Consider the following 22,124-nt stretch of genomic DNA (forward strand, 5'->3'; position numbering starts at 1 on the left):
CGCCATCTACACCTGATTGTGAGAACTGCTCCGAGAGAGTCACAGCTCCAGAAACTGTCCAGAAATTAGATCACTTGCAAATCCAGTGGCTTTAGCATGTCAGCACATTGACCAGGGAGGTTGAACAACATTGGTTTTTGGGCTTACAATGTGTGGTCCTGCACAAGGTTAAGGTGGTGCTGATGTAAATATGCCACAAAAAATTATATGAAGACTTCATTGTCACTAGGGAAAAACAACTGCTTGTCCCAGTATTATTCAGTTTACTCAATCGGAGGGGGCTGCTGCACTGTGCTGGACCTTTCTTCAAAAACAATCTTAAAGAGTTTCTAAAATCAGCATTAAGCTCTATGTTACTATACTCGATATAAGGAAGTCTGTTTTGTTGTTAAATGGTCATATTCTCCAAGTGTCATTATGTGTAGCATCTGGATGCTTTCTAATACATGATAAATAATCATCCAGTATTTTTGTACATCTCAAAATTCTAATATAGAATTAAGAGGGTCTGCTTGAAGTCTCTATAACTTTACAATGTTCTTGCAGTTTGCTAAGAGTTTACAAGCATAATCTTGTTTAATACACACAATAACCTGTAATAGTTACTATCAGTATCCTCATTTTATAGATGAGAATAATTCAGATTAGAGGGCTACAAGTTAGCCTCAAACTTTGGCACTATCAACAAAAATAACTGGGCCCTCCCAGCCTCTATGAATCCTGCTATTTCTCTGTGAGGAAAATGGGGCTAATTTACCAATAGAAGATGTTATTTCACCTCTGCTAATACTAGCTTTCTGACTCAAAGTCTTTTGACCTCTCCAAGCCTCCTTTTGTTTGTTTGTTTATACACTGATGAGGAAGAATGAAAGAATCCAGCTTTGAGATGCTGAAATAGAAGTTGAAAATTTAAAAAGACAATGAAGCTTGAGGCCTCTTAGCTCAAAAACTAGAGATGACTCTGTTGCTGAAAGGTATTCAAACAAACTGGACTATTTCACTGTTTAGGACAACACAGGGCATTGCTCATGCATGGATCCTGGGAGCCACTTCTCTCCTTTGCCTTGTTTAGCAAGCCTGTTAGTGACAGGTAAAAGTTTCTTTCCATCCTTGCCTGTGATACGCAGTGGAGGAGTATGGGTTTGAGGTATGATATAGGAAAGAGGCTGTCTGCCTTCCTACTTCACCACATTTAAAGAAAGCTCACCTGCACAAATGCATGTGGTCAGCACAGGGCCCACTTCTAAGAGGGCTGGCTGCACACCGCAATCAGGTGATGTGGGGAGCAACGACTCCCTGGAAATGTTTAAGCAGGAAAAAAAAATATTCTAGGAATTTTAAAAGATTTTTTTTTTTACAATCTCTTCTATGAAGCCACCTCGGAATAGGTCATGGTTGACAGAACTTCCCCAGATAGAGAGTTAAATACAGCGCGCAAACCAGAAAATTACTCATCGATTTGCCCTGTAAAAAGATAAATGTCCATTCAACTTATCCCAGTGTGGCCCTTATTTTTTTTTTTAGCAAAACAATCTTAGTGAGTCTCCCTAATGAAGCAACACAGTATGTAAATGCAGCAAGCGCATGGCACAGGATGAGTCTTTGCCAACCAAAGGAGGCACTCCTGAAGGCCCCTCACACAGCTCCCAAAAGCAGGATGTGCACACCAGCTTAACAAGGTGGCTGTCCTGCCCCAGAACAACAGTAGACACACAGCCCACGTGGCACATAAAAACTCTGGCTAAGGATGCAGCAGAGGCAACAGCTTATAATTCACCACCTCAAGAGCCTCTGGAATCACTACCATTTGGCTTTGGCTAAAGACAGTTTTCATAACGACAGGTGACTGCCATCTGTAAAACCCTGCCAGACTACATATGCCTAATAATACTCTCTCACTTTTATCCAGTGTTTAACAGCTCACATAGGGCCACCGCATGCCCAGTCTCATTTGATTCTCTTAACAACCCTATTAAACAGGTGGTGTAGGTACCCAGTGCACTTGGCTGCATTTTGTTTTACAGAGAGATGCTGTCAAGTAGTATCTATTTGCTCATTCGACAAGCACATATGGAAGGCTAACTCTGTGCTAGGCACTGGGAGGAGGTGGAGGAGCACAGAAAAGGAAGGAGAGAAAGCAGAGGTGAGTCAAATATGGTCTCTTGTTAACAATTTCAAGGAATTAATAGATCTCAAGAGGAGGTAGATGGGTTAAACAGATAACTCTAATTCAATCAGGGCAGAGCTGAGAGGGAGGTATTCACAATCCCCAAGGAAAAGGCAGGGGAATGGTGGAGATTCTGGAGAGTTTTCTGAATCATAAAAGGAATTTTTTAAGTCTGCTTTTCATTTTAATTCTTAGAAAAAAAAATGTTATGCAATAATTATGAAACATTATGTAGCTCAGTTAACAAGCTTATGAAATATTTTATTATTGATTATTTTCTTGAGACTAACAATAAAACCTCCAGGTAAGACAAGTAGGCACTTTTATTCTTCTTTTGCTCAGGCTCACAAAAATTAAATGGCTTGTGCAAGGCAATAGATCAGGAATTTAAATTTACCAGGGAATTACTCCATGCCTGTTTCTAATCTAGATTCTAATCTGGTGCTTCTCAGACTTAATGTATATGCAAACCACTTGGGGATAATATTGAATTATAGATTCAAGTTTAGTAGGTCTGGAGAGGGGTCTAAAATTCAGTATTTCTAATAAGCTGCTAGGCAATACTGATGTAGCTGGTCCACAAAACTTGCTTTGAGTAGCAAAGCTCCAGAGTGACATCCTTGCTTTAAAAGCACATATTACCCAAAAGGGAGGGGAAAATCAGAGTACATGAATGCTGGCAATGGTGAATCGGTTAAGCAGAAATTAGAAAGAAAAAAAAGTAGAAAATTAGGGGTAAAAATCCTTAATATTTAAGGACAGGCCCAGGGTTTCGAAGACCTAATATGACCTTAGTGCCAAACTTAGAGTTCTCAAATCTCCTGGGATCCCAGAATGAAACAGTGGGGATTGTTGAGTTATTGTAGATTTTTTTTTTTTTAAGCCATTGGAAATAAAAAATACTTATACAAGGCAAGGCCTCATTTGCTAATGAAAACATAGACTCATTAATAAGATTTACTATTGCTTTGTTTCTGTTTGGTCTTCCTATTGTGGGCTTGATACTTATTGTTTGTGCTGCATGCTCGGATGTGTATGTGTATATATAATCTTTGATTAATTAAAAATAGAAAAACAAATTAAGTATTAATAAATACTTAGCTGTTTGGTAGTAAAAATATTGGGAACTTATTTAAACTCCTTATTATATGGCGTTTTCATTTATTGTTTTGTTTTGACTTTGGGGTTCTTTTTTTTTTTTTTAGCATTGGTTTTACATTAGATTTGGCCTATGAATATTAAGTAACTAAGCCAAAGTTTAAGAGTAAACAAATAAAAGGACCAGAATCGGATCTCGAATATTCTAATTTCTAGCTAATAATAGTTACTATTATAAATAGTCTATTATATGATAAGCGCCTACATTAATTAGCACATTAAATAATCAAAATAACTGAGAGAAAAGTAATCTTACATCAGCATTTGATAGGCAAGGAATCTGAGTTTCAAAGATGCAGTAACTTGCCATGGAAAACACAGAGAGAACATAATTATCTAGGAATAGAGGCTGAATCTGTGCTCCAAAGCCCATTCTTATAATTGAAATCCAAGTTTAAATTCTCTTAAGTTGCTTTTGGATTCCAGGACTTTCATCCAGTGTATTTGAGCACTGAGGAAAAATTACTGGTTTATTTATTTGAACCTGGACTCATTCCAGAACTGTTTGTAAGGACTAAAAGAAATGTAAACAGAGCAGCCTTGATTTCTATCCATGGCAATGTTCCCTTCAGCAGTCTACCAGGGTGTTGCCATTTCTCTTAAAGACACTGACATTGTCACTCCTACAGACACAGAGGAGAAGGGTATTAGTCACAGAAAGGTACTGGTGAAAATGAAAACCAAATTCTCTACCTTTTGCCCCAAAGGTGCATTAGACTAAACACAAGTTTAATAATCAATAAATCCAGATTTCAGTCCAACTCCCCATGTATTGGCTTGTAATCACTGACAGATAACTGGCCTCTCAGAGCCATTTTTAATATCAGATAAAAGAGGAATAATACCACATGCTTCACTGGATGGTAGTGAGAATTAAAGAACCTCGTGTAGATAAAGCCCTGGGCATAGGTCAAATTCCAAACAAATACAGCAGTAGCCCCTATCAAACTAACTGGTTATCACCTTGGAAGACATAACTTACTTTTGGCACGTCTCAGCCAGATCATGGTCTGCCAACAGAAGTTGTCCTCTTGGCTTTAGATAATCCAAAATGAAAAACCTGAGCATTTGTTTACCCAGCCTTATTTCGGGCATATTTCGAAATACTGAAGCTGGGTGGCTACAGACCAATGACAACATCCATTCTGAAAATAATTGTCACTTGGCAAAGAAAATTAATGTGGCCAGAGCAGAATCACTGTGACCAACCAGAGGACGATGTCCATTTCTCAAGGGAGGTATCGGACTGGATATACCCTAATTTGGAATCCATTTTTCATCTCTTTCTAGCAGGGTTAGAAAGTGAGAATGATGAAATACTTTCTTTTACTTTCCGCTCCCCCAACCCTTTCTGGCCCTGTCATGTTTTGCTTACCTTATTCACTCTGAAAAAAATTGTTGATTTTTTATTTTAAAAATTAATTACAAAAAAAAAAAAAAAAAAGGAAAGAAAGAAAGCATGAAGGAAGGAGCCCTGTAGTACCAAACTGGTTGCATTGTGACATCTTGGAGGTTAAAAAGGTGGCCGGTGAAACACAGCAACGCAACCCTATTTTTCATGTCCTTAACAACAGAGAATGATGGTTTTGTTTAGGGAAGAAAAACAAAACTCTGGGGCCAAAAAACAGAACTTTAATTTTTAAAGACTCTCAGTGCTCAATGAAACCAGTTGATGCCTCTGATTCTTTTGCTCTATTCAGATTCTCCTTGTACAGCTAGCACCAGGCACCCCATATTCAAACGGACTGACAAATATTGATTTTTAACACCACCAGCAAAGGACTTCTTAGTCGGCTCTCAGGGAACACATGTGTGCAGAATGAATTTTGCAAGCTGACTCAAGTCAGCCCCAGCTGGATCCTTTCTCCTGCTGAAAAGGCAAGCCCAAAGAGGCAGCCTGGAATCCAGCAAAGAGCCATCTGCCATCCACTGCAGCCATGGCTTTCCAAGAATCCCCTGTATGTCCCAAGACATGGCTTACTCTGCAGAGTCAGCAAGGGAACCAAAGAGCTAGCACTAAGTAAAGATATTTGGGATGGAAGTGGATAAACAGTAGGGAATTTAGGAATTCCTTCTCAAAGTGGTCAAAAACCGACAAGTCTATCATGAATTGACTTAGCTCACTCCCCCAGCCTCATGACACACTTCCTTGTCAGATGAGCCAGATGAATTACTCACAGTTCCTTAAACTAGTCATGCCTGCTTTCACCCTGCAGGTGTGCTCAAAAATTGCATCTTTCAAATGCATTCCCTCTTAGTAGCTCATATCCCATTGTATATAGTAAATGCCTGTTTACATAACAGTATTCTCCATTATATGGTGAGTTCTTTGACCATGATGTACTGGATCCTTTTCACTCTCGTGCCTTCAGTACCTAATACCAGGCATTTATCAATATTTTTAACTAAATACTAAATCCATGAATCATTAAATAAAGAAATTAGTAAAGGCAAGAGGCCATTTCCACCCCTATCACTAGTAGGCTACTGAAAACATATTAAGCCATACCATTTAATGAGTTCTCACTTTGTGCTAGTAACAAGCTAAGTGCTTTATATACAATGTTCCTTTTCATCTTCGTGCTACCTCTATGAAATAGAATTATTAGCCCCATTTCAGCAGGAAAATAAAATATTTAGAAGCTCAGTAAACAGAGAAACTTAGACAACTTCACACATGTAGAAAGTCACAGTAGAGATTTGCATCAAGATGTGCTGTCTGCATATGACGCTCAAGATTTGGGACTTTCAGGGTACAAGATATTTAAATTTTTCTCTTGGGGTCATTCATGTTTTCACTCATTCATTCACCTATTAATTTTTGCGTCTATTCAATATTTATTTAGAACCTACTTTAAACAGCTTTGTGTGAGGCTCCACGGGATGCAAAAATGAACAACACCCCTATTTTCAAAGAGCTTGCAGTTTAATTGAAAAGATGATAACACAGAGAACTGTAATGTAAGTTAAATCCCTCAAGAGCTATGAAACATAATAGAAATTAAAGGAGAAAATAATCTTTATTACAGTAGTTTTTAAGCAGACCCTTTAGTCGCTCTCCATCACCCGCCCTCCCACCCCGGCAAATAGTAAGTACCCCAGCTCCTCCACCAGCAGGAAAAACAAGAAATAGCCTATTTTTTAGTTAACCACTTAAAAATGTATTTTGATCAAGGTACTGGCTGCTCAGAAACATCCAGTTACTTTCCATTGTTAAGCAAAAAACGCTAAAGTTATTAACATGCCATAATCTGGTCCCACCTACATTTCCAGGTTTATCTTCTACATCTCTTTGAAAATTCCTGACTAGTTATTACCATTTTATAAATCTATCCTGCATCCTCCTGCTTCTGCATCTTTTTACCAGCTACATCCACTGGGATTAGATTTGTTCTTTCTATTTAGACCTTTCTGCCAACTATACTCTCTTTCCTGGATTTTTCTAAAACATTTTGCTTCATATAGGTATGCCCTCTTTTATAGAGCTTCGTTATAAAATATTGAATTACCCTGGGCTGGAATTAACTGTTTATATGTCAGACTCCCGTTCCAGTCTATGAACATCTTAATAACCACAACAGTTTCTCATTCATCTTTATATCCTCAGAGTCTAACATAATGGCATGTGCTGTATACTCAGTGAATATCTGCTAAAATGAATGAACTGACCAGTCTTGTGTAACACTTACTTGTTCAAACATCCTATTTCACATTTAGTTTGTAAGCTTTGTGAGAACTGAGATGATATGTGTGTGTGTGTGTGTGTGTGTGTGTATTGCATCTTTCACTTTCACCTCACTATAGTTCCCAGTAGAGTCTTTGTATACAGTAGGTACCCAGTAATTATTTGATGATGAATGGAAAAAATATTGATTTTCTAACAGGAATAATCTTATCAAGTTTATTCACTGCTGCTTTTTTAGTATCTAGACACGGTAGATATTAAATAAGTGACTATCAATTAAATTTGTACTAACTCCTAAAAATCTAGCCATGGAACATAATGGATATACTATTTTGCCTGGCCTGCCTCTGCTTTTCTGGCCATTCTGTACTTCCCATATGGTAAACACAGAACTTCATAAAATATGTGACTTTCTCCCAACTGGAGTTGATGGGTTTAAGGAAGAGAAATCATAATCATACTGTTAATCATGGCTCTTTCCTGAGATTTTTAGGCTTGGAACATGGGGAATTAAGTTGATTAGCTACAGCCATTAGATTAGGAAATTAAGGTAAAGAGAGTCATGATGACCTCAAAGTTTTTGGGTGTGATTGTCCCTTAGGTTCAGTGCAGATCTGTGACAAAGTTGTCTATATGACATCTGGGTAAACATCTAATGCATTCTTTTCTTTTATCTTTTTTTTTCTTTTTCTTTTTCTTTTTTTTGCTCAAGATTGTTCAAAATAGATTTTTGTTACTTGCTTCCAAAAGATCCTTAATGATTGCAGAGACCATTCTGATAATGGTGGTCAAAGGGATTAAATAACACTAAATTACACCACACAACTGTAGACATTTATCTAGGACCTTCCCAAAGGTAAGATAGGGAGACTCAAACAATAGGAAAAGCCATTGAGAAGTTGTCTGAACAAATGAAATACCACCTAATGGTTTCATAAGAAATTACTAGACAGTTGAGGAAGGAAAGCAGGCCCAGTCATGTCAGTGGTGTTCAATGAGCAATGAGCAGCAGCCCAACTGGATTTAGAGTGGAAGAGAGTGGAGGACAGCACTAGAAACGTGGATAACAGTCTGTTATATGACAAAGAAATTTCCTTCCTTCCTTCCTTCCTTCCTTCCTTCCTTCCTTCCTTCCTTCCTTTTTCTTTTCCTTCCCTTCCCTTCCCTTCCCTTCCCTTCCCTTCCCTTCCCTTCCTCCCTTCTGTGCGCATGTGTGTCTATGTATGTGTGCATTCTACTATGTCCCAGACATACTACTTAATGCTAAAATCATGGAGAAAAAAAAAGACTTTCTCTTTCTCTCAAGGATGTTTCTCTTAACAGTCTGGTGTGAGAGACAGATTACACTGTGATAGGTACTATGTCTACAATTGCATTATAGAAGTGTAGGTTAAGGGAACCAAGCTAGTATGAAGTTTCCATGGAAAGTTTCACTGAAAAAGCAATGCTTGAGAAACCCTAAAAGATGAATGGCATTTACTTGTGTCAAGGAGAGTGCTGCAAATAGGAAAGGGCATTCTAGGAAGAAGAAATAGCATATGTAAAGGCATGGTTACTGGATAGAGCATGATGTATCCAAAGGGATGATGATTCTTCCAAGTTTATGTTTTAGTGGAATAGGTAAACAAGTGAATCAACAATTGCAATGACAAAAATGAGTATTTGGTGCTATGTGCAAACAGATACAGGAAAACCAACACAGTCTGTTGAGGTAGTTGAAATCATGGAAGACTTCCCGGAGGAGCTAACACTATAGATGAATTGGAATGCTAGAGAACATTCATATAGAGAAGGAGTGGTAAGGGAGGATTTTCATGTAAAATGAACAGCACCTGAACAGACATTGGAAAGCTTGACTTCTTGCAGAGTGAGTAGTGCGTTCTCTCTGCTTCAGAACAACAGGGAGCAGAAGGGTCAAATTTTATTCATAGCACTAAATACTATTTTCCAAGAAAAGCTATATTCTAAAGCAGAGGTAGCAGATTCAGTGCAGGGAGCTGAATATCAGTGTAAATGAGCTACGTAGTCAAGATGGAAGGGGGTAAATGGGAACTGACACTTGGCTACCACGTTGAGAAGCAACAGAGTGTGGCAAAGACTGCGACGAAGCAGAGAGTACAGGGTCTATCGAGGTGTGTAGCACGCTTCAGCTCCAAACAATTGTTGTTATGAAGGAACGCAGCTTCAAAGTTTCCAGATCTTTCTTATTGCCAAGGAGATCCGGGTCATGTGTGTGTTAGCAATTTCCTGATACCAATTTAACACTCTATGGGATGTCACTCTTTGAGCTCAGCAAAATATTCTTTCAAGTCAGAGACATATCTGAACCCTAAAGCTTGTGATCTTTGAATTAAAACTTAGATGACAGATATGCTAAAAATGTACTTCAAAAATCTTTCATAAATGTGTCCTTTCTAAGTATGAATTAAACTTCAGAATCAATTGGTATATGATATAATAACTTTTCTTTTTCCAAAGGAAATGCCATAAAATCTGATTTTTCCCATTTATTTTCCTAACATCTGACTTGGATTGAGAATTACATCAGAATTGAACTGTGCCATAACACTTTTCTATCTCTTTTTAAAAGAAAACTCATACAAACTGATTTTTCACATTTCCTTGGGTCATAAGACCTGGCCTACCTTGAGTATTATATCAGCCACTTGAAAAATGATGGGGTCATTTAGGGTATCACCTAACAGGTAGTGCTAACATGCCTAACATGCCTAACTACAGACCAGAGGAAATATTTAGTTGGAGGAAATAGAGAAGAAGTTGAAATAAAAGAAAAATCCATTAAGTGCCTTCTTCCTGCTTCATCTTTCTACTTAGACTCACCTCTCATGCTCCCTGCTCAATAATAATATCTAACATTTATATGATACTTTTGGTCCTTCAAGTGCCCTTTTTTAGCATAACTCATGTGGCACATGTGATAACATTTTGGGTACATATCATAGGGGCCCAAGGCTTATCTTAACGTAAGGGTTCAAAAATACAGCTGTTACTATCATCGTTATTGTTATTAAGATGTTAACACTAACTATGTAACTGCTAAATCCTGGAATCTCAATGGGTTAAACCACTTACATAAAGCCAGTTGGCAGGCTGGAGGGGCTAGGAGTTGTAGGGAGAGAGAGATGGAATTTGTTCTCAGGAAACCTGGCTTTTCCATCAGCCTCTAGGGCTTTGAGGTCCCTGAAAGGGTCCCTCATACTTGGCCTACAAATGCAGAAAGGGAGAGAGAATGAAAGGCTTGGAAGTGGCCTTTGCCCTCCCAAGCACATCCCATTAACCAGATCTCTGCCACAGGACTAAACCAATTGCAAAGACCCCGAGAAATATAGCCTAATTGTGTATATAGAAAGAGCAGAGAATTGCTTTGCAAAAACATAGCGCCTTCTCTGCTGATAACTGTGAGAGCTGGAACTTTAAAGCAGGTCATCTGACTCTGAGTCCAGAACTCTCCCCTCTACAAATGCCCAAGATTCTACATGAAAACAGAAACCAGCTGTCCTGATTTTGAATTCCAAGGTCTTCTCTCCCACCCTTTCCGACTGGTAAAACCATGTTCATGAACAATAAATGACTGAGTTCTTTCCATCAGTATGTTGTGATTTATTACAGGTATTCTGATAGCTAGCACATGAACTAACTTAGAAACTCAACCTTTCTCTTCTTTGACAGCTGTGACAGCAGAGAATAGACTTATTCTGTGACTGCTTCATGTCTCCCTTAGGTGACATATAAGACTATCTATTTCCCTTAGATGAGACCAATTTAGAGCAACAACTAATTGCATAAGGAGTGTTTATGGGTGTGGGATTTATGGTATGAGGTCACATTGCTGCTTCATTTTTCTGCATGCTGAAATTGAGGATAATTGAGCTATTTCTCAAAGCCAATGGAGTGTGGCTTTACTGACAGGCGCTGGCCACATCCAGATTCTTCTTTACCTGCTCTGGGTCCTGCTTTAGGTATTTCTTCACTGTTGCATAACTCCAGGCTCCTTGCCTGCTTGGAGGTGAATTTAGAGTGATTTAGAGAGAAGCCTTCCTGGAACCCTCAGAATAAATCCAAAGCACTGATGTGGTTCATGGTCCAAGCAAGAGAGTGTCGAGGCACAATCAGAATGCATAGAGCCTGCTGGTGCCATGCTTGTCGTCACCCAGTAGGGACAAACATGCAAGATCAGCCTGAGGGACCAACAATTTTTTTCCAGACACAAAGCCTGTAATTCAAAGAACTGCCCCTGCGTAAGCTGCTGTGTCAATGTATAAGCTATGGATTCTCCTTAAAGCTTAGAAACTGAAAACCACCGTATAGCAGGATATAGTTGGGTTTCTTTCTAATCTCAAAACCCATTAGGGAGAGAGTAGAGATTAGTACAAAGCGTATAGGCATTGAAGACAGACAAAAATTTATTTTGTATACAGATTTACCTCATAATCACTGTAGGAAAGAGGTTGGCACACTTCAACCTACAGACCAAATCCATCCCATATTTGTTTTTGAAAACAGTTATACTGGAACATGGCCACACCCAATCATTTACATATTGTCTATGGCTGTTTATACACTACACCTGCAGCCAAGTAGGATGTATATGCCTTGCAAAGTCATAACTATTAGTCTGGCTTCTACAGAAAATATTGTGGATCTTCAGTCTCTTCATCTGTTAAATACAGGTAATGATGTCTAACACAAAACTGTGGCGAGAACTAAATAATGGTGTATAACGGGCATCTAGGGCAATTCCAAACACACAATAGATCCTCACTAAGGAGTGGGTTTCTTTTCTCCAGTTATTTTGTATTGGGGCACATTTGGGTGGCTGGAGTGCAGAGACTGAGGGACACACAAATTCAACGTGACATATATGAGTAACACTCTTAAAGAGTCACTTCACCCATGAACAGCTCCCAGACCAAAAGAACAAAGGAAACCCTGGGATATGATCACTCTCTAATGTCAACTGTACTCCTGCAGAAGGTGGGGAGGTCAGGAAAGGGGACTTCCATTATCTCGATATCACTGTTACAAGGTAAATCAGCTCTTTCTGATTTTTTTTAACCTTATTTACCTAAGAAAAAAGTACTTGCAATTTTAAATCTGTCTAGGGTACTGAAACTCTTTAAAACTTCCTCCCAAATAACCCACCTTACTCTAGAATGTATTATATGCATCCTTTCTTTCACAAAACACGCACGCACGTGTGCGCGCGCGCACACACACACACACACACAAATATACTCTGAGAAAGGTCTAGTATTCTTGGTGTCCTAAAACCCATTTAATGTATGTGGCTCTAGATTAGGCAATTTATCTATATTATAAAATCTCATCCTTTCAACAATCCTTCAAAACATATATTATCATTCTGAATTTACTGATGAAATTGGGAGATGAAATAGCCTTCTGAGTGTGTGCAACCAGTAACAGGCATAGTTATGATTCAAAGCCAATCTGACTTTGCTCTGAGTCTACCTAATCTGTAACAAAATTGACTGCCAGGAACTGTAAAAGGACTGGATTTTAACTAAACCACACAGTACTGTCAGACAGCTGACGAGGGGACAAAAAAACAAACTTTATAAATATATTCTGAATAACAACCATCAATATTTCAAAACCTTCTTATAGGGACTATATCTTTCACATGTCTCAAAGGAAAGTATGGCAAAAAACTATGGACATGAATTTAAAAGTTACAAGCTCTACTCTTTAAAAATCCATTTGCCTTCTCTCAACTTTTCTATTGGTAAACAAGCAACTTGAATGGACTTTCAAGTCATTCTATCTGAATCTTTATGATACTTCCCAGGAAGCAAGTTCGGGGACTGATGGCCAAATATGCAGTGTTCTACCATGAGCATAGATAGCCCAGAGAACCCGCCATTGGGACACACACACACACACACACACACACACACACACACACTGAACACGCATTTTCTTTCCATAGTGCTTCATTCAAAACACATGAAAATTTAAAGAAGTCAGGAAAAAAATAAGCTTCCTAAAAGTACAGAGCTGTGTATATCAAGAAGGATAGATGCAGACGTGGTATTTGTGTGAGCTTTTTGACATCGATTGAGAATAAAAGATACATGAAAAGATAGCAAAAAATGAAAGCATAACAGCTAATAAAAGCAAAGAAAAGCTTAATCAAAATATGTGCACATATTTTATATAAATAAATACACACACACACACACACGCTTCCTGTATGAGCTAGTGGCAGAGAAAGAGTGACAATTCTGGGTTATTTCTGAGTCCAAGCACCTATCTGAAGAAGAAAAGTAAACAAGAGGGTAGACAGGGCTCACATTTACCAGGGAACCGCCCTGTGCCACAAAATGGACACAGCTGACTTCCAAAGCAGCATCTACAGAGCAGCCCAGCTCATTTAATCTTAGCACCTTTATGAAACAGGCATAATTATCCCTCTGCAGAAGCAGACACTGCTCGCAGAGGTGACAATTTTGCCCAGGGTCACATTGTTGGTCAGTGGTTAAATCCAGCATACAATCCAGATCCAAAGATTACGTCTTTCCTTCTAATATTTTATACTTTCAATGCAATCCTTACCTTCATTGTGTTATTCTACCCTACATTTTGAAAGGTAAGAATAGGAGGGTCAATATTAGTTTTTCTCTTTTTATAAAGGAAGAAACTAATGCTTAGAAAAATGAAGCAACTTGCCTAAGCTCACACACCTAGTAAAAGGGCAGTACAAATCCAGATGTTCTGCCTGGTAAATCGGTTTCTTGGCTGCTCTTTTATGATGAAGCTATTGACTCTTAATATCAGACTTTTCCTGTTGAGAATAATATGTGCCATGTTCAAAGAACAGGTCTTAGAGTTCTATGAATCTGTGTTGAAATCTGGGCTACACCATTTATTAGCTATTTGGGAAAACTAGTTAATGTGCTCTTCTGTGGTGTGGGGTTAATGTCATTAATTTATCGCAGATGGTTTTTGTGAGAATTAAATGAATGTACTGGATAGCAGTAAATGCTCCATTAAAAGGCGGTGGTTGTCTTAGGTGGGGTTCTTCAGAAGCAGATCATTAAATGAAGATGTGTGATCCTAAGAGAAAATCGAAGGGAGCAGGAGATGAAGGATGCGGAAGGGAAAGGAGCCAGGAAAAGGAGCCACGTAAAGGTGCATTTTCAGGAAAAGTCCCAGTTTCAGCCTAATCTTGCAGGAAAAGACAAGAGAATAAATTGCACCTGTTTGCTGTGTTCTCCATTTTCCTTTGCAAGGAAGGGAGAGGAGTTTTTATACTCTCGCATCATTCAGTCATTGAATTAAATTCATGGCTGGGGGGTGGGGGATGGGATGTAAAACCATAAAACCTTCTGGCTCTACGCACCTGCAGGCAAAGTAGCTGGAGTACTCTAAGAGCAGAGGGACAAGACAAGATGGGGAACAGGAGGGGAGCTGGTAGAGGTGACTTGTTTGAACAAATAAAGGAGACTGTATGGGATCCGAGGGTATCAGGCACTGTCTGCTGCAATGGCATTATTATCACGTTTTAAATTAGGATGGGAATGACATCTTTCTTTCATGTGACTCATTTCCAGAAATATGGGAAAATGTATTCTCTCTGAGTCCAAGGTAGAGGTCAGGCCAAGGCCAGTAAAAGGATATCCCATCACAGGAAGATATACATTCCAGATGATGATCAAAAATGGAAGTCCTACGTTGAAAGCTTTATTCGGCAACCCACAGCATCTATTCCAAGCACTGTTCTCAGCCAAGGGACCAGACCTCAGCCTTGTGATTTATTGGAGAAGAGAAGCACTGAAACAATGCAGCAAATGGAGACTGGGAGAGATGGCTCTTTCATCACAGTAATAAATGCATGTTCCCAGAATCACCGAAACCTTTTTATTTTTAAATTCTCCACCTCTTACCTAACACAATTAAGGCCTGAATTAATTACACAAGGGATAAACAAAGAGATGTATTGCTTCCCAGAGACTCTAAAAGAGATCTGGATTACCTTCCTGCACTAATGCTACTTAACAAATACGCCTCCAGTCCAGGCATAAATTACCATTAGGCATCACTTGAAAAAAATTAATCTGCCCCCATATTTTCTGGTTCCAGCTGCTCTACTTTAATAATTCCTATAATTTTTTTTTTCTTAGTTCTGCTTCACATTTTTCTTTGAGCAGGACATGCTATATCCTAAAGTCATAAGAATAGGTCATTGGATAAAAAGTAGGTCATTGGATAAGTCTGGACATGTGCAGACTTATACAAAGCAACAACTCAGAAATTCCAGTATATCATGATAAAAACGAAGATGACCCTGTTTTAAGGAAATGAGAGTCTATGCTCTTGATTTTAGAACTTTAGTTATGACAGAGGAGCCTTCTGAATGTGGGAAGCCTAGATTTATTACATATATTACTGGTTCTGGGGTGGGGGAGATTTATAATAAAGGTATATTTTCAAGGTGCAATGTCACTAGGAAATACCAGTTGCCAAAAACCTCCCACAGGAACGAAAAAGTGTTTGTACTAAGTTCAGATCTAGGGTTGAATTCTAGATCTGACGCTTACTAGTGGGTTTATTTCTTATAAATTCCTCAAAATCTATGAAACTCCACTTCCTTATTGTACAATAGGGGGAAATTATATTAGGCATCTCACTGCTTTATTGTGAGAATTAAATGGAGTGATTGATGAAAAATATTCTGGAAATTATTGACTATAAAATGTTCTCAATAATTATGAGGTAATTTTTTAGGTATCAGTTACCTTGTTGTATGACCTGAGGTCAGCCTTGAAGACTTGGAAAAGGCTAAATGTCCACCTAATGTACCAGGCCACCATAGTAGTAGAATAATTGAGTGATTCTGAAAAATAAACTAGCTTGCTAGAAAGAATTCTTGACAGTGGTATGACATTTGTTGAAAAAGGCAATTCTGAAGAAACCGTGTGACAGATAAGATTATTTAGTTGGAATACTTATTAGTTTTCTATCACTGCATAACAAATTACCACAAATGTAGCAGCTTAGAACAACACATGCATTTATCATCTCACAGTTTTTATGAGTCACCAATCTGAGTACAGCTTGGCTGGGTCCTTTGCTCAGTGTCCCAAGGCTGTAATCAGGTGTTATTTGGGCTGTGTACTCATCTGAGGGATTAACTGAGGATGAATCCATCTCTACACTTATTTGGATTGCTGGCAGAATTCACATCCTTATGGCTAGAGGATTCAGAACCTGGCTTCCTGTTGGCTGTGGGCTGGAACCAGTGCCAGGTTGTGGAGGCCAACTGCAGTTCTTTGACATGTGAGCTTCTCCAAGCTGGTCACTGACTTCATCAAGCATCTAGATGCAGCGTACTAAGATGGAGTCCTATTCAATGTAACATAACCCCAAGAATGATTTTAAAGGAGACCATCCATCACCTTTGACATATTCTGTTGGTTAGAAACAAGTCATAGATCCCACCGGCTCGCAAAGGAATGGAATTAAACAAATTTGTGTTTAATAAACAGTCTGATACCTCTTTTATGTTTGTGAACAGCTTTTAAGCCTTACTTCTTCCTCTTTCCCTTCTGCCCCATATCCAGACAGGGCGATGAGAAAGTGCAGGTGCTCCCTCATTTGTCACTGGCGGGAAGTCAAACCACACAAGCCTCTGGCCGTGCATAGGAACCCTCACTCCATTCCCACCCCCGAAACACTATAAAAACACCAAGCCATTTCAGACCTTTTGGGAGCCATCTTGGCTTCCCCAGAAAGTCTCATTACTTGACTAGTAAATATTGTCACAGCTTCTTGGGTATGTGTATGGTATCATCAGTCTTGACATTGGAAGCAAATTTTGGGGGGACAGACATTCCATTCTGTGTGGTGGCTACACTGTGTAGTTATCTTGAGGAGGAAGCATGAGGGACACCCTAAGGTCAGCACATCAAAGCATGTCTATTGGTAAGGAGAGGGATCTGCAGCTTTCTATATGATGGCTCTTCACTGTATCAAGCAAATATTTCCAACACCGAGTGACGCAAACTTAGTGGTTCTAAGTACAAAGGATTTAAAAGGACTCTTTTACTGCTGGAAAGATCAATCTACTTACTCTTTTCACTCATTAATGGTTTCACCCATCTGTTCATCCCAAAAGGATTTACTGAGCATATGCTGTATACTGGCCCACTAGATGCTAAAGATACAATAGTACACATGGCATGCAATAAACCTACCTTTGTATATTTCTTATTTAAGAGAAAACATGGAGAAGTAAACAGACAATCATATCGATAAGCGATAAGCACTACAATGGGTAAAACTTGTGCTGGGAACACTGGGGAGATACATCTGCCCCACTTAAATGGGAGACCTACAGTGAGAATTGAAAGATAAGCAGGAATTAGTCGTGCCAAATGTGGAAGCATAAATACGGGGGACGGTGTTCTAGAAAGACAATCAGGGGCATGGGGAATGGTCTAAAAAAACAGAAAGCACATGAAAAGGTCTAGCAGCAAAGAAAGAACTGGGATATTCAGGGAACTAAAAGTATTTCAATAACTGAGTGTAATGACACAATGTGTCTGCTGTCTTAGTCTCTGAAGAGCTGCTCTAAACTAACACAGAAAGCACAGAACATCCAATGTTAAGATTAGAGTCAGTAAAGTTTATATTTAGAAAGGTTATAATTTTTCAGTTTTCTGGTGTACAAAAGTCAGACCTAAGTATATTGAATTCAAAATTTTATAGAACGTGTTCAGTATTAATGGGGGAGTCCTAACACATGTCCATTTGATCTCCTGTGTAACCTTTAAGATGGGTTTAATTCTCCAATTTTCTCTGGAGTCATCACAATGGAACATGGAACATCTAAATATACAGTCATCATGGTGAACGCTCTGTATGTTCAGATTTCTGGTTTAGCTCTAACACTTAAGAGGTGTGTTGTTTTGGGTTTCTTTGAGCCCTAGTTTCTTGATTTGTGAAAAGGCAATAATAATATTTGCAAAAATATCACTTAGGAGAATATGGGATTTCTTTGATTAAATTAATTCTTCTTGTGTTCCATACCCAAGAGCTGTCATTAAAATCTACTCCGAAGCTGGAAAGAGACAGCAAACTTCCTCAGAGGGAAAAACCTCTGATCTAAACAGTGAAGGCTGCTTAAGCCTGGGCAGTGCAGGGCTGCCATTGTTCATTCATTTTGTGTCAGTGCCAGAGAATCTTAATGAGTTGTATTTATATTTATGCCGGCATTTGGAATCTCAGGATGTATGATTAAGATGTAAAAAAAAAAAAAAAAAAAAAGACAAGAGAAAACATAACATTTTAAAAGCCAGAGCAAGTGTTGGAGTTCGTCTCTTTACTTTGGATTGGCTTCTAAATAACTTTTGAGGTGTCCCTCTGCATAATCTCACTAAGAACAGGAATCCTGACTGAAAGAGAGAGAAAGAGAGAGAGAGAGAGAGAGAGAGAGAGAGAATTTAAAGGATGTAAAATATGTTCAGATATAATTTCAACTAATAATTATTAAATATCTATGTGCAAAGAATTGTTTTCTTAAAATACTTTTTAATTTCTTATTTTTTCAAGGTTTTGACAAAGCTACGCTTCTATCGGAACCTGACCCTGTGGACGACTTATGTCCTCTGAGACTGGCTGAGGACAGGAGGATAGTACATCAAGGCTAGTGTAATGAAGCACATCAAAGCGCCAGTCTCATCCTTCACTAGGCTCCAAGCATGACAAGCAGTAAAACCCTGCTATCCCCAAATTCAATCAAATGAGCATGCGTACCTGCCAATGCAATCTTTATATACATTGAACTTATCCCGAGAGAGAATTTTAGCCAACAAATTACCTGTTGGGCACTTCTAGGGTTTCTTCATTTCTTGATCAGCTTGAGGATGAGGGACCTTGTGGGTGAGGAAAGACTCTTCAGGTATATGACAGCTACAGCTATAAACATGTGCTTCCATTTCACCACACAAGCTTCCAGTTTAGGGTAAAAAACAAAAACAAAACAAAACAAATAAAACTACCACTCCTTTGTTATCTTTCCCCTTATTCCAGATGTTGCTTGTTTGTTTGTTCAGCATGGTAATTAGACCTCCCTCACACATTTGCAAAATGACTCTCTTGCACATCAATGATGAATCTCTTCCAAAGACTGACACTAACAGCCTCCAGAAATGAACCCATTTTGCCATTTCATGAAAAGCAAAACAGTGATTCCTGAAAGATGACCCGCTAGGCCCTGGAATTCAGTTAAAGTGCTTTCACAAAGTATGGGCTGTCAACAGGGCTTATTTATAATAACGGAGTTGTAAAATCCACCTAATTGTCTAAAAGCAGGAGATCAATTAAATAAACTATGCTATAACCTTAAAACGAAGTTCCGTACAGTCATTACAATCAAATAATAAAGCATATTTCAGGGCATGAAAACCTGCTCCTGCAGCGTGAATTTACAGAACACAGCGTGCAACAATATGATTCTATTCTCGTAATATATTAATGCATATATTTCTGGAATATTCTCATTCATTCTCTCTCTCTCCCTCTCTCTCTCTCTCTCTCTCTCTCTCTCTCTCTCTCTCTCTCTCTCTCTCTCTCACTGTTTGTAGAATGTACTCATTCTCTTTCTTCAGATCTCACTGAAAACTCACTTCCTCTTTGAAGCCTTCCCTACACATGCCATCTAAAATCCAAGCTCTTCTCAAATACTTCAATCCCCATACCCTTGTTTACTTTTCCTCCTTAGGATTTACAACTCTGTAGCATACTAAATTTATCTTTCAAGGACCTGAAAAGAAACAGATGGCACACAGAGTGTAGTAATTAAAAAGGATTCAATGCAGGGACTATTTACAAGGGTATAAGCAGAATTGAGGAAAATCAGCAAGACATTACAAAGTTTCCCAGGGTGAGCAACAATGAGGGAGTGGATGCCATCCCTGGGAATGGAGGGGCAAGAGGACAGAGCAGTTACCAGAACCTGGAGAGAAAGAGGTCGCAGTTGCAGAGGAGGGCTGCTGGACAGAAACCTGGCTGGTGTGCAGGAACAATGCCACTGTGAGCCCACAGCCCAGCAGGAACACATACACTGGCCTCTCTCGCCTTCCACCTTCTGTCTCCTGCTCAGGCCTCCTACCTACTGACGCTGGCCAGGATGCAGAAGACAAAAGAATTGGCTGATGTGGTCCTTAAAGTTCATTCTCCCATAGAGCGCTGTGGAAATAGCTAACTGGAAAGTCTTCAATAACCTCAAACTTGACTTATTTGTCTATTGATTCACCTCATTGAAATGGAATTTCTAAGAGGATAGAAATTTTTGTCTGTTCTGGGCACTAAAGTATTCCTACCTCCTGGAAGACTGCCTATGTTCGGTAGTTGACTTTGTAAATATTTGATAAATAAATGAATGTTGAGCTGGAGGTATGAAATGTTTGTATTTGGGTAGTGGGTTTATGTGTGATTCTAATTTCTTCTTGTGACTTTCTATATTTTCCAAATTTCTTCAATAAACATATTTGTTTACAATGAGGATATATATACATGTGTAAATATATATGTAAATATATATGTATATATGATTTGAGACAGAAGAGAGAGAGGAGAGAGGGGAGGGGCAGGCTCTGGAGTCTGGCAAGAAAGAAGGGCAAAGGAAGCCGATTCTTCTTCTGGAATTCATCAGGTAAAATAACTGGTGTTTTGTCCCTAACTCTGGACCATGTAGACTCAATCATGTCTAAGAAGTACTGACCAATATTACCTTTCCAGACATTACAAATACCCCAGACCAAGTGCCTCTGTATTATTTATGCTGTCAAGATAATATTTAGGTAATACATAATTAAATAACAGTCACCTCTGGAGACACAAGTAGAGCATTGTTCATGAAAGAATCCAGCCTTATTCTGAAAAAAGGAAGGTAAATGTCCTTTACGGTTTGACAACTACTTTTTAATAAAACCAGACAGGCAGCTTGGCAGTTCCTTCTCCTGGCAGAGGCCCCCAGCATTAAGCATTGCATATCCCCACTGAATATTATTACTTATACTTTTATCTAGTTACCTGTAAATTTCACCTTACTTGTATTCCAAGCCCAATATAATCATTGTTCCCTAAACACAGTGCTTTCTAGCAACAAGTTCCCCAAGACAGAAGTTATCTGTCAGCAGCAGAAATGATTGGATGACATAAAATTTTATTAGCTGGCTCAAAACATATACAGTAAAGTCCTGTTAAAAGTGCCTCATCGTAACCAAGTTTTTCCATCCTAGATACTAGATGCTGCACCATAAGGCTGTCACAGTAACACCAAAAGCCTATATAGCAGAGTTGTCATCTTATACATTTACACTGGCCTTGTAATAGGGGCTACCAGCATTTCGAATGGAATAAATAGATATCGATTTGCATGCCCAGGTGTAAGTGTCGTCCTTTTTACTACCTTCCAGAAGTAAATGAGCTTCTATTTCTGTTCATTGTTGCCCCTTTCCTCACTGCGGATGTTGTTCCTTGCTTTTTAGTATGGTGATTACACATTTAACACCTAAACACTTTTAGCATGCAGCAAAAGAATGCCAGATTGCATGAAAGTGTTTTGTCAATCAATGGGAACAAAAATCTTAGATGCATTTTATAAATATCATTAAATCAATGAAGGTTTTAAGCTAATTTGTTTCATCTATGTTATGTATTTCTTCCTTTATGTATCTTTATATTTAGAAACTACATGTGTTCTTCTCAGTGACCATGAAATTTCATGAAGAGCATCTTGTACTCCAAGAACCATTCCCAATCAGGTCAATGGCATAGAAAAGTAAAAGGAGGCATTTCGTTACAAGGAGGGGACAAGATATAATAGCTATTGCTATCTGATGATTCCTGGCACGGCATTAATCCACTGAGTTTCTGGATAAAGATCTTCATTAACGAATGTCCCAAGATTCCAAGGAGCCCTGGCCAGGACGTTGCTGGCTCACCAGGAGTGGCAGCAGGTATGGCAGTGGCAGCACCTTTGACTGGCGTGACAAACTTACTAAAAAATGGTAACCGAGTTCATACAGTGTGACGATGAATGATTCGACACACATGCAATTCATCAGG

The 22,124-nt window shown here is 38.8% G+C and overlaps 1 long non-coding RNA gene across 1 annotated transcript in view; it reads left to right on the top strand.

Annotated features, from left to right (window-relative positions):
- Positions 1-20,013, top strand: part of LOC118602984 — a 33,970-nt gene extending 13,957 nt beyond the window's left edge. The window contains exon 3 of the long non-coding RNA XR_004951057.1: positions 18,603-20,013. This is a non-coding gene — a long non-coding RNA (uncharacterized LOC118602984). The remainder of the gene's footprint in view (positions 1-18,602) is intronic.
- The last annotated feature ends 2,111 nt before the right edge of the window (positions 20,014-22,124 follow it).

The sequence above is a fragment of the Rousettus aegyptiacus genome, unplaced genomic scaffold, assembly GCF_014176215.1.
Source record: "Rousettus aegyptiacus isolate mRouAeg1 unplaced genomic scaffold, mRouAeg1.p scaffold_m13_p_5, whole genome shotgun sequence".
Taxonomy (NCBI): domain Eukaryota; kingdom Metazoa; phylum Chordata; class Mammalia; order Chiroptera; family Pteropodidae; genus Rousettus; species Rousettus aegyptiacus.